The sequence below is a fragment of the Micropterus salmoides genome, unplaced genomic scaffold, assembly GCF_014851395.1.
Source record: "Micropterus salmoides isolate LMB-PRFRI ecotype aquatic unplaced genomic scaffold, ASM1485139v1 Ms_hic_scaffold_14, whole genome shotgun sequence".
Lineage (NCBI taxonomy): Eukaryota > Metazoa > Chordata > Actinopteri > Centrarchiformes > Centrarchidae > Micropterus > Micropterus salmoides.
In genome coordinates this window covers 16,157,064-16,171,475 of record NW_024040485.1, presented here as the reverse complement: position 1 = coordinate 16,171,475, position 14,412 = coordinate 16,157,064, and positions in this window count along the sequence as shown.

Sequence of the window (14,412 nt, the reverse complement as noted above, 5' to 3'; positions counted from 1 at the left end):
CTGCTTTATAAGAGGGGAAAATCTGGACAGGCATGTAATAGCAGCAAAAATTATGATGATAGCTGCGGCATACCTAATAACTCTGTGGGTAGCAAATGTTGCTGCTGGAACCATTACAAGTTAAAACTTATTTAAAGTTGTTTGGGACAAAGTAGTTATATGTCAGGTTTCTGTGAACTTTATGATGCTGCGAGTGATGGCTTTAACATACTCTGTTGGCCAATAAGCTCGGGGAGTTTACTTTTGATTCCAGAGAAGAATTTATACACCAAAGTTACCAAATTATTAAAGTTAAAATGCACAGATGTTATGTTATTATATAAAAGGCCAGAATTAAGTCATTTGCTTTCCCTTTACTGTTGAAATGCAATAATCCCAAAAATACTAGTGTTCACATGTTCCCCAGAGTGCTGGAATACTCAGAGGCAGCCTGCAGGTCAAATCCCACCACTGCATAAAAGATCCATTAAGCAAGAAAGACTGAACTGGAACCTAGAAGTCTGAGAAACAGAAATGGAGAGCAAACTTTTGTGCAGCATGGGAAATAATTAGGGGAAAAAAGTAGTAAATTGGAACAAATTAGTCTTTTTAACGCTTTTCTTTTTTGTTTTAGTTTTACGAGAAGTCATCAAACCTCAAGAAAATAGCATGAAGCACGTTTAAGATTATTAATAATATTCAAAATATGTAAAACAGAGCTAAGTGGGAGGACTAGCTTGAGGCCTACCTCTGTCACAATGCAATCATTTGTATGTGATATAATAATAATATGTATAATGCAATGCACTTGTGATGCACACATTCATGTGTTTGCATCAGCTGAAATGCCACAACAGGCTAACTTTTCCATCTGCATGCTGTGCACCGCAACAAAGTGACACACAAATTAACTGAATGGTAGAGCAAGCAGATCAATCAATCAGTGTCTGGTGGGAGTGCAGTAATATCTAATTTCCTCTGAACATCACTCAGCTGAATAAGGAAATTACTGCGCCTCTCTTTCCATGCATGTAACAAAATGGATTTAGTTACAGCCCACCATAATCACATAATTTTCCACCATTTTCCATTTGGTATTAGCTGGACACTAATGATTTCCCTTGATGCTGAGCTGAGCCAACCATGGCAACAAGGTTGTTGTTTTTTTTATCATCCTGCTGCCTGTGTCAGATTGCATATCCCTGCTTTGCTGTGGTCTGGACACATATTTTATCTTACAGCTGTCCACAAGACAGTCCATTACTGAGCCGTAAATAGTTTACTCTCACATTGATTAAAAATCATCATAAATTCACTTAAATGTCCAATTATCAGAACCAGACTTCTACCGATACACACCATAAATCACGCTCCCCTTTAGAGCACAGCTTTTCAAACTTTGAAGCGAGATAGAAGAGATGAGAGGCAAAGAGACTCTGTGAGGTGAAAGGAACAGGTACATCTAAAAACAACTGAAAGTTAGTTATTGTAATTTGGCCTACTTAACTGTCAACAGCAGCAGTACTTTAAAACCCGTCCAATCGCTGCACTATGTGGTAAAAAAAAACATATTCTTTCTTGGAGTCACAATCCAGTCACATCTGAACACATAAACACACAGGCACAGACGCACAACCTACACTTACACTCCCAGGATATCACCTCCGATATCCAAACATATGCTTAGAAATCATAGATAACTCCAGAAGTTCCTTGAGAATACCTAAAATTTAAAGTGTTTTCCAGTATCAAAGTAAGTTATGCAGTCATAGTTGTCTTTGCAGCTATGGATACACTGCAAAGAGTAACTACTAATAGCTAATTTGACACACTTTGCCAATGTACCAAAATTTAAAAAATACAGGCTAAAAAACGGGAGCTAACTGACTATACTATATACTATACTTCCTGTTTAGATCCCCCAGAGACCACCATCTATGGAAACTTTAGTTCTAAAAAGGCGAGGAATAACAATAGGAGTGACAAAACCCATTGACTTTCACTTTTATGTTGCACTGGACAGACTTAACAGAATAAAAGTCAGGCTGAAAAAGTGTGCGTGTTAGATGACGCCATTCCCATCAGGATGTTATATTGAACATGTCTGGATATAGAAGAAACATTTTCCTCTGTCAGTGTTTATCAAAATTTAATTATGTCTCACTGAAGGCCAAAGTCAATGGGATTGTTCTTAGGAATACATTTCTTATCACTGAATTACACCGTAACAGTCCATTACAACACTTGGCTCATTTCAGGCCATGTAACGACGCTGAATCCAATTACTGTGGGCTGCAAGTCATGGCATTTTATTATGATTGTGACCCGCTGCACAATAGCAGAAAGCCTCCACAAATCACTAAAGCAGTTGTTGAATTCAGTTCAGGTCACATTTGCCCGATAATATGCTAATGCAACTAACATAAACACACACTGAGTCTCATGTGGATCGCACTGTTTGTGCTCTATTTTTTAATGAAAATTAACTATATACCAACTATAAATTCACATTATGGTTAATCTTCTACTAAGTGCTCAATTCTAACTTGCTCTAAATCCATTTTTCACAGTTTTAGTAAAATTCTACTTTGTTAACTACTTTCAGGGGCTGAAACCAGCTGAGCATGTTGCCTGTTGGAAATGGCATGTTATCATCCTCTACAGAGAATAAGTGCTGAATCTTCTAGTAAATTACGGATGAAGGGAAGCTATGTACTGAGCCCAAATTGGAATTGTAGCAGATAAGTCACAGAGGAAATAGAGTTTAATGCTGGCGGATGTGGTATAATAGACTGTGGCTATGTTTGAAGGGAGCAGCAGACTACAGTTGTGGATTGTGGCAGCAGCAGATGAGGAGGAGAAAGAAGCAAGGAAGGAAGCACGGGAGAGATAGGTAGCGGATCGAACAAGAGCGCTTGTCATTAAGAATGTATTGCCACATGTGTGTTTGTGTGGATAGATCAGTGTGTGTGGCAAAATAGGCACTGATAAAAGGAGTAGAATGAAGTGAAGGAGATTATCAAATGAGAGGCGTGAGACATAATCTAAACCACCATGCTTCTCCCGCTCTTTTTTCATTGAGTTATTGGTTGCAGGATTTTTCTGGTGCTACAAAATACACCGTAACACCCCTTTGGTCATTTAATATTCCACATGGTTCTACGTGCATCTATGCATTCTTAGACCATCCAAACCATTTAGAAATGTCAAAGCATTTGTGTTTAGAGTGGAACCTCTAATAATTACCATTAGATTGTGTCTGCGCTTAGATTGGCTTGAGAACAACAAAAGTTATCAGAAACTTCTACTCTTTATCAATCTCCCTTGCAGCCCATTTGCATGCAACTACAAGAGCAACATAAAGTCAGCATTCAGTCAAAGCTAAGCAATTATCTCACCTCAAAGCCACCTGAATGATTTTTTTTAACACAAACAAAGAGTAAACACAATGGTCAAATTCAGAACATGCCAGCAAGGAATGCAAACCGAACATCTGAAAATCCAGATATCTCACACAACAATACATACGACCATCCATCCAACTTTTCCCCACGGTGGCCAGCTCCCAGTGAAGTCATTAGATGGCAACACATCACAAAGAATAACAATGAGGCACTAAGTATTCTCCACAGCATATGTAACCAACTACTCATTAGAAGTCAGCACTTGAAAGAAAATTAAAACGGGGAAACGTTTGCCCATCAAGATCATCAGAAGGGACGTCGGGACCATCCGCTCCCTTTCTTCCTGTCCGGTTGCTATCAAAAACAGCCAGCAGGCTTTTCTGTCAAGAGCAGGAGACTCACCCATAAACACAGACATTCCCCCACAGCGTGCCATGCATGCTAAAAAGGCCCCTTACCCTTCTGAAAGGAGTGCTGGTGTCTATCTTCAGCTGGGTGGCTATGAGGACAGACATGGTGAAAAGTGTCACTTGCCTTCCCACCTCGCTGTGCTCACACCTTTGTGCTGTGAAGTTGGAGCTGCTGGAGGTGTCTGAGAAGCCCCCCTCCCCTCCCCTCCCCTACAGCTAAGGAAGAGGATGACCCGGGGGTCCAGGAGCCCGACCAGAACACCTCCCTCTCTCCTTGCAGGGTGAATCAATCACACAGACACTGGCATCGCCTCCACAGGGGGGGTGAAGGGGTGCGATAGGAGGGGTGGGGTGCATCTCCACTGCTCAGGCTGCTCCAAACGCTACTTATCTCTCCCGTCCTTACTCCCTCCCTCTCCGGCTCGCTCTCTCTCTTACAAACTTCGCTAAAATGAGACTATTCTCGAAGAAGGAAGAGAGTTCAATAGTGTACTGTACATATACTGTATATATAAACAATAAACTAAGTGTTTGCCAAAACATCAGCACCAATAATGCCTGCTAGGCATTTTTCCTTTCAAGTGCATGTAGGTGTGTGCTTTTCCAATCAGAGTGTGTGCCCATAGTACCAAGAAATGGATCAATTTGGCCGTCTATGCAGCTGGGTTGTGATTAAGCACAAGTAATATTTATGCTGCCTGTCTTCCACATCATAAAATACAAGCTCTCCACCCACACACAATCACACACACACCCATCGAGCCATGCTAACAGGACAGAAGCCTGGCACAAGCCACACCGCTGCTATATTTATGTGTTTGTGCCTTGTGTATTGAATCCCTGAGAGTGAGTAACCAGTTTATTCAACAAAACCACAGCGTGGAGCCATGGGGAAGAGGGAATGAAGTGGCTTTTATAAAACTAGAAGTAGTCATATTTCTCACTGAAAATCAAAACCGTCCTCTCCTTTCTTAATCTAATCTGCTCAACCGAATATGACAAACGCCGGAGGAAAGAAGCACAGAACCTTGAGAAGACCATCACAGTATAGCAAAGCATTCATAACTCATTCACTAAAATGGTGCACGGAGGGCTCCAAGAATACTGTATCACAAGGCTACCCACAGTCAGTCCAGAGTCAGATATGGACTCAGGGGCTGAATCATGGCTCATATTGATACTGCTGTCCAGCATTTTGCTTGTGTGTGAAATCAAAATGCTGAGGCGGTGTGAACACTGAAGACGTATGTGGTGCAAGGCCATTAAAGCGCCATCCCATTGCAGAACAGTGCCTCGGGTTTCACATCACAGCTATGGAAGCTGGTATCTAATTTAACATTCATGAGCAAAATCTGCACTCTTTTAATACGACCTTGCCAAGTATTCATTGGAAAAGTGAATAAAATAAAGTTGAGATGCCTATGTTCTTATTTCAGCGGTATGTTTTATACCCTGTGGTAGGAACTGGTTTGAGGTTTCACGGCGCTTCAGAAATACTTATATTTCAAGTCAGCCGAATTACTTTGGCCGTGACTCATGGACCCGTTTAAAGCAAGAGTCTTTCCCCTGCAGCTGCAGCAGTTTATCACTAATGACTGCCGGGCTTCAGCTCATATTTTACATGTTTGATTTGCACACAGACCACAAACCCGAGGTGACATCAGCAGTTGATAAAGAGCTGCACTTAGTTAAAGGTAGGCAGTATAATTACAGAATGTGAGACAAGCTAAAAGTAAAAAAAAAAACAACAGGAGAACAAAAGGAACAGCTGCACATTTTTTTTTCATGTTAATCAGGCCATCATCATCATGTAAAGCCATGCTCTACACAGAGAATAAAGAAGAGCTAAAGTTCATATTTGCATTCACACCACAGGAGATCTGAGAAAATAATTGCTCTGGTGACTGTACCGGGGGGGAAGGTCCTTTGAGTTAATACAAGACATGGTGGGTATAGTTACAGCCATTGTTGTTAACAGGCAGATTTTGAGGTGTGACATTTCCCCAGGGTCCCTGATTGGTCGTCATCCACATTCATTTTTGTCACATTTACAGCCATTACATACAGTCCTATGATTCTGAATATTGCTAGCTCACAGTAAGTCACTGAAATTGCAATTAGTGTAAAAGGTCAGCGCCGTTATTGCTGTAAAGCACAAAGGTGATGTGATGTGGTGTTTTATCATACTGACAGAATGCATGGCTTGAATTTCTTTACTTGTTTACTTTTACTAGCCAACACCACTTACACTAATTTACTAATTTCTTCCATTTGTCACCTTCTGCTGATTTAGCAGAACATGAGCTGCCATTAAAGCATTTTAATTGCTGATGCAGAAAAAACAAGATCATTAATAAAGTCAACGATCGATGGCACGGACTAACTGAAAGAGTCATATTAGTTTATATCAGAACTAAAAAATCCCAATGGCAGTATGTCTTTTTAAAATCACCCACATCAGCATGTTCAAGGGAAATGCCTAAAGCACATGTGGCTCTCCAAATCCAGAGAGAGGGAGAGCTGGATTTATCACGAGATACAACAGACATAATGAAATCATAAGTTTAGGCTTTGGCTTACCTGAGAGTGTCTGCCTAACTGGTGTCTACAGCTGCTGAATTAATTTGATAAATCATAAACTGACCAATAAGTAATTCTGGTGAATACCAAACAGCACTATGTGGGTTGCAAGAAGAAAATCATCCCTAACAGTGTGTTCCTATTGCTTTTATTGTGAGCAGCAATGTTTTCAGCGCTGCTACAAAGATTATTGACAACCCTATAAGACTAAGGTCTGCACCCAAATGGACATTTCAAAGTATTTATGTAATTATGCGCGTATGTGTGTGGAAATGCACCTTACTGTTTCTTCGTGTTTGCTACTGTGCAGCATGAAAGTATAATCTAAACTCAATTCCCAACTTTATGTCCCATGATGCCGTCCAACCTTTATGTCCTGATGCTCTGGTCTTGACCTTCAGCCAGACCACAGTACCTTTCCCTGGCTAATCGACTCAAAGGCCCCAAGCATCCTCCACCACTGCTCCTCCCAGTGGATCCCAAAGATTCACACTGCTGTACTTGGTATGCTTCTCAGACCAGCTCGTCTTTGAGCTCAGGGAAGGGCAGTGGTGCAAAGATATGAATAGAGAAACACACTGCTGTTTGTCAGAATTGTAATGAGTCTGGGAATACGTGCATATCTGGCTATGATGTGTCTTTATCTGCTTCACCACAGACAGCGCTGTATCTGGTCATCTGTTACAGGTGGCAGGTACAGATGAACGCTGTGCCCCAGGGATCAATGCACAAGCATGATTGTGTCCAGCTTTAGGTGCTTGAGGGTGGCCAGGAGGCACAAAACCTGGACAGCTTTCATAAACATGGTTCTCATCCACAGCAAACTTTCCCCAGCGAGTCAGACCCTCTGCACAGCAGTTAGTGGTGACAAATGACTGCTGTTGAATGGTGTTGTCCCTTGCTGCTGTGTGTCCCTGGTTGTTCCTCTGGCTCCGAATTTCATTTCGTTGGACAAAGTGCTATTGTTCGCCACTGCATTATCACTCTCAATTCGGCCATTGAATAAAATAAACAGATAGTAGTTAAACCTGCTCGTAGTAAGTGAGAGTATGTGCACATCAGGGAAATGAAAGTCATTTTGTAATAGCTAATAGTGGCTGCAGGCAGCAACACAAACATTTTAAGCAGAAGGTTCAAAGTACAATGATTCATTGTTGAAATACAGAGGCGATTCAAAGTACAATAGTTCAATACTGAAATACAGAGGCTCACTAGATGAATACAGAATGCTTCTGAAAGGCATTTCATCCATACATTCCTGCTGCATACAAATCTTTTCAGTTTAAGTTTGTCCGTACGATTCTCCTCCAGGGAACCTTAACATTCAGCTCAGGGTGCCAGTAAATCCTTGACACACACTTTCAAATGGTTCTGATTCAGATTCACTCAAAAGTAACCTTATCAAACACACAAAAGGTATGATCATGTTCCCTAACAATGCACAAAATGTACTTCACTTATAACAACACAACACGTAACATGGCCCCACAGGCAAATTTGTAAATATATTTAAAAAACTGTGCGAGTGAACATTTGAGACAGTAACTGCAACGTGGATATTTTTGCAGAGAGTGAAACAATACCATCGGTACCTTAGAAACAGAGAGCACAGTCAGCTGACTAGCTGCCCCTCAGTAAATGCAAATGATGAAAGTCTAGACTCTGTAGAAGGGTACTGGCCTCAAAAAGGCAACGTGCAATGCCAGAAGCGGCCAGGACAAGGCACCGTAAGGCAAAATATGATCTGTTCCGTTGTTCTGCACAGGGGTGTAGGAGGTGCTAATAGATTCCAGTGAACGGTTACATGTCTAAATGTGATTAAATGACGCTGAGTAACCTTCCTACCTGATTTAAATATATTTAAAATTGTGGATTTAAGATGCACCAATGAAAGGTTGTTAATCGGATTCTGTGACATTACAACAATATGTGCAGTGTCCTACACTACAAGATACTAGGAGCAGCAAACACATGGGTCCATGTAACAGCCTAGTTTCTACAGAGCACTTTGGGATTTGTGCCCATTCATGAAATAATCTCCACAGAAAACATCAAAAGCACTTCACAACAGTGGCAGCAACAGCAGCTTACAAACTGACAACAAACACTGCAAAGAGCTTAACGCAGTATAGCCGTGGACAACAATAATCAACACTATAATGTGGTGACACTTTATGAACTTTTATAAATGACCAAGACTTTTACTTCTAAACCTATTAACTTCTAAAATAAATGTCCTTACTTTAAGAGGTGTGATATGTAAAATAATTGATGGGATTAAAATCTTGAAACAGCTTAATTGAAGTTGACCAGAACCTTTCATTTTAACACTTTTCTGTGAAGAGCAGCTGGTTTACTCCTGGCTCTGACTCAAAGTTAATATTGTAACAAAGAAAATGCTGATGATTGCTGCAATTACAAAATACATTTAGAGAAAGAAAAGACAGCAGGGGGGAAAGGGGTCAGGAAGAAAAGAACAAAAAGAAAATGATGCATATGAATATATCCATGTAGATTCAGCTAGTAAGTCCCAATAAATCAGAGCTCTCTCATGCTCCTCAGTGCAGGATCATAATAACCAAATCAGGGGTAATGAGATTTAGTGAAGACATGTCTGCATTTTCTCCAAATTTGCTCTATCCTCTGAGAAGGGAGGGCAGCTCGGATATCCACAGGCAGACATAATGATTTCTTTTCTATGCAAATTGGCTAGAGATTATGGTAGAATTTAATAGGCTGTGCCTGGGAGTCCTTAAAGAGTCAAACTTTGGTTACAGAAACTTTAGCGCTCAGGACATTTGGGCTTTCATAGCATCGTGCTGCAAGTGGTGTCAGCAGAAATATGAAATGTAGAGAGGTATAGCTTCTCATCGCAGTGGTGGAAATTCGTTTGAAAGAGACTGACTGGAAGTTTGTGATGCCTGAGTAATAACAGAACAATCCCTCAAGGTCCTGACAAAAAGGAAAGACTTGGCAAGGAAGCTTGATCTTGAGTCAGTGTGTGTGGGTTTTTGCCTCCAGCAGAGGGCAAACTAACTCCAGCATGGAATGATGTCAAGAGTCAATTAAGTCTAATCCATGTCAGTCCATTAACACTGACAGGTGAGAGAGAGCCACAGAAAGCAGCCACAGATCCACATTTGACAAAATGGCATTCTATTATCACCAACATGTGCAGAACTGAGATCTAACTAAATGTGATTAATTTAATTTAGTGAACAGATGGGGACAAATGAGAGGTGAGAAATATTTAACTTTAAACTAAAAAGAATATATTTTTAACAAGTGAAATCTGCACATGGCACTCATTGAGCTTACAGAAACACCCCAAAATAGCCTATACTACAGCTTCTGATCAGAAACGTTTTTGGGGGATCACATGCCCCCTAGAGGCAGAGAGACTTGTTACCATTTTATACTCCACATCTCCTCCAGTGCAACACCCAGGGAAACTGATTCATGTGTCAACGTATTTTTATCCCTTATTGAAACCGCAATCGATGCGTCTGCCTGTGTAATTCAAGTTAACTCTGGATATTTTCTGTGAGTGTTGCTCGGAAATGGCATTATGGGAGTGCTATTGCTCGGGCATTACTTTACAGACCTGATTTTAAACCTCCCTATGAGTTGATTTGTGTTTTTCTTTGTGAGAACATCGAAGCAGGTGAGACACAATCTGGCACAGATGTACAGAGTAAAAGTTCAGAGTTGTAAGGTGAAAGAAAATGTTAACCAGACTCAGGGCAGTCTAATTTGGCTTGACAGGAGAAACTGTGAACAGACACCCCATTTAGGCCATGAACTTGATTTGATGATTTGGTGATTTGAGCTAACTACTAAAAGCAAGTGGACATTTTCATGGAGAGCCTATACCAGCAGAGCGATTTGTTGCAAAACAGAGACACACGATTCTGATATATGTGAATCTGAACTTAAATAAATAAGTAAGCTATGGTCCAATAATTTTACTGAATATGATGCTGAAGTGACATGTAAAACTAACATATGTTCTGTAAACAACAGAACTCAGAGTCTGATCTGGAAAAGGTACCCAAAGTATAAAATAAAGATATAAGAAGACAGCAGCACCTCAACACGTAACACGACTCTGATCGTCTTCTTTTTCCTCTGCTGAGTCCACACCAAAGAAAATAGCATCGTCTTCTCGCGCCTCAGTGCGCCTTTCAACTTCCCCAACGCTGTGCCGATTGGCGACGGTAAATTTTAAGCCTAATGGTTAGAAAAGATATGCCGGCTAAATGTAAGCAAGCGAGTGGAAAGGGGAGGCTTAAAACACGAATTACCTTCTCTCCCTTGGTGGTCCCCCTGCGGTAGTTTCCTGCACCTGCTGATGAGTTCATGGTCCCATATAGCAATAGTCTGCAATACAAAAATATTCACCTGAAGCCGATTGAACAACCAACTTTGATCTCTCTCTCTCTCTCTCTCTCTCCTACTCTCTCTCTCTCTCTCTCTCCTACTCTCTCCCTCTATGTCTGTCTCGCACAAGTGCACGTAAGCCCTCGCGCGCGCGCGCGCGCGCACATAGCCAGTAAATACGTGAATATCTGCGTCTTTTTTTCTTGAAGCCCCACATTTTCTCACTGGTAATTGCATGCGGTTGAGCTCCAGCTATTCCCGCAACATGTGAGGTGAAACGCCACCCACCTGTGGCAGGCTAATGCTATTTGAAAGTGTAGTGCAATGGTGAATCAAAGGATTTATATGCGCAGCATTCATATGGCTGTACAGTGTGCCCTTTCTACCTGCGACACCCAGTGAGACAGATGATCAGCAGAAAGTTTCCTCACAATGACAAGTCACTCGGCGATTTACAGTCAGAAAATTAAGTTTCTTTTATAGGTTTGTGCAGAGCTTAATGTAAGCTGATCCACGGCCAGTTTGGTGTTCCTAATTAGGACGTGCATTAACAAAGAAAAGGAGAAAGGAAGAAGCGAAGCTGACGCTTTATCAGCAAATTGCATATGTGTCTCTGTGAGTGAGCAGCCACTGCTGTCCTCAAAGTGTCCACTTTTAACTGTGCATTTTGAATCCACTTAGTTGAATATGAGTCAGTATTGGCAGCTTCATCTGCTCCTTTTGGTGAAACATTCACGCCTCTTTTGACATGTCAGAACACATCGAGAATGGGTCGTGACAAGTTAAGGTCGCTTTTGTGGGGCGCAGGGGCAAACAGAATCAGTTCAGACCAGCATCGCATAGCTTCTGCTTATCTGGAGGGGTTTAGCCTATAGAGTCTGCTTTTTTCACCTCGTTTGTGAATTATTTGTGTCTCTGATCGCGTTATAAACTGGACAACAGCGTGACCCCGTGCGTCTTTTGCCTCTTGCCGCTGTTTCAGGGCGGAAGCTTTCGTATCGAGCCAGCAATTACGAGCTTTTAGATTTGGATAGTGATCAAAGTCGAAACTATGTCACCCTCTGGCCTCTCAGCGGTTAATATTTTTCCATAGGCCTAATGAGGTAAGAGTTCATTACAGAGAGTAAAGTGGGAATTTAGTGAAACCACAGGGAGCAAAGTGGCGGCGCACTATGCAAATACTAATGATCCGGGGCTAGGGAGTGTTCTCTAACTTCAGCTGCAGTTAATTAGACGGAACAAAGGACAGACTTTTTTTGGTTAACAAGAAAAATATGATTGATATTTAGTTAAGGATATTTGTCTAAATCCTTAAAGGGGAAGCACTTTTCTTTCCACTTGCGTTTCTTCTGCAGACTTGTCAGCTCAAATCACTCCGAGGTACTTGACTGACTACAGTCAGTGGTCAGTAAAAACCTTGATACTGCTCTCTGTGGAGACTTGTGGAAGTGTTATATAAATAAAGCACGTGCTGTAAACCCCAACTTTCTTTCTTGCTGTTATTTTGCCGCATTGCATTGGTGTTAGGCCATAAATAATTGAACAGTACAAATAGAGTATATAATACTCAAAGACACGCAGTTTAGATATTCCCAATTCCCTATTGGGCTGTGTTGGCGAAATAGTAAGGCAACACAGAATGCATTCATATCCCCTCCCCTTTAAGGCACATAATAAAGAAGACACGCAAAAAAACAGGCACATTTTGTACTCTTTGTTGGATATTTATATGGAGACAGTAGTAACGTCCAAGTTCCCATTACAAATTCATTTGAATTCACACGTTGTATTCACACAAAATAATTCAAAACTGATGCCAGTGTTTGTTTTATTTTGTTCAAATGTGAAAACCATGCCACAGTCGTTCTTGTTAGCCCTGTTAGTGCATCACCTTCAGGTGAAGCTTGCTTTATCCAATTTTATAACTTCAAAAGGACATTTTATGATGGTTTTGTTGCATGCCTTTGTGTTTTCCAGAAAAGCAATCACACACGACAGAAGAAAGTATAAACTAGTGTTTGTGACAGAGGGCTGAGCAGCATGGAGGCATCTTCCATTAGAAAGCCATCATTTACAGATCAGCACCATGGACAGCAGCCAGGCAGCTCTGTGGTGGTGTTAATGGAAGAACAGGCAAGGGTCTCTAAAGCCACAGGAGACCAATTACAGTTGTTATACTGTTGTGGGAATGCTCAAGTAGAGTAGAGGATTTAGACCAGGAACTGAGTTTCTCTGAACCCAAATAAATTGGAAATCAGCCACATGAAATGGAGTAGGGGAGGATGAATGAGGGAAATCTGGATAACAAATATGGCGCTCCTTTCTTTTTGTCTTTCTCTGTCCCTGTTTGTGACCCAGCTTTATAGTTGTATCACAACAGACAGGCATCCTGCATTATGAATGAAGCACAACTTTCAGGTGACCATCATGGCATCACTTTAGCAATCATGTGGTAAATAGATTGGAAACCTAAAATGCTCCAAAACTAGACTTGTGACCTACGGTTGGAGCAAAAGCAAATTTTAAATATTTGTGTATATAAGTGAATGATTCTCTCTCTGCTTGACAATTAAGAAAAAATCTGCTAAAATCACAAATCAAACCATTCCTTTATTGGTTTGTGGTTTATTGGTTTCCATAGTTTCTCTGGAAACAAGGGCAAAACGTATAGGTCAGAACTGTGGTCACAATAATGGTAATGGTCACTATATCCCCTAGAAAACTTAATTTATAATGACTGTGCCCTTTGTATCTTCATATCAGCTGAATGATTATCTATACTGATTTATGTCTTCATAGGAAGAAATCAGCTGACAATGCATCAGTGTTAAAAAGCACTTCCTGTGAGGTGATATGTGACAGCGCTGTGAATCCTGTGCTGCTTTTCAGATCTTGTTTCCTTGTGGTCTATAAGCACTTTATTTAGATGAAGGTAAATATCTGACATATAGCATGGCAGGATGCATCAGAAGTTCCTACAATTTTAATACTGACAGGGAAAGAACCCAAAATGTCTGCTAAAGTGAGTTTATTTCTAAATGGGCTTCATGTATTGGCATATGACTTATTTATTCCTTCACCCCTTCTAAAACAGCAATCTAGACACAGAATAAATCATAGACTTCTTGCCGGAAATCCAATTTCTCTCCCAGTTGGCCTTCCCCTTTCCACATTAAAATATTAACAAAGTTGACCGCATGAGCCGTGGGGCGATAAATAAATCTGTGTTCTGAGCGCCACGGATTTAATGGACCTGAGGATCTCAGGGGCTGGAAGTGTAAGCTTTGGGGGACACTGGCAGCATGTGGAAAGCCAAGCCCTGTAGTGATAATGATCTAAAAGACCAAGGGAAGCAGTACCATCAGCTTAAAAGACCTCCTCCACTTAATGATGTGTGGGCTGCTGAAGGGCTGACATGAGGCTGGAGTGACACAAGTCTGAATAGAGACCACAGCAGCAATTCCCCCTGCCCTTGACATTCATTTCCACCCCTCTGCTTGGCCTGGAATTACTTAACACAGTTATCTGCAGAATCATGGCCATGTGGTGCCTCTAAAATACATTTGTAGTGCTTGACATAGTGAGGACCACTTTAGACGGCGAGCTACTTTCCAAAAATCTACTTGTAACTGAGAGGAGCAACAACTACAAAGCCAAAA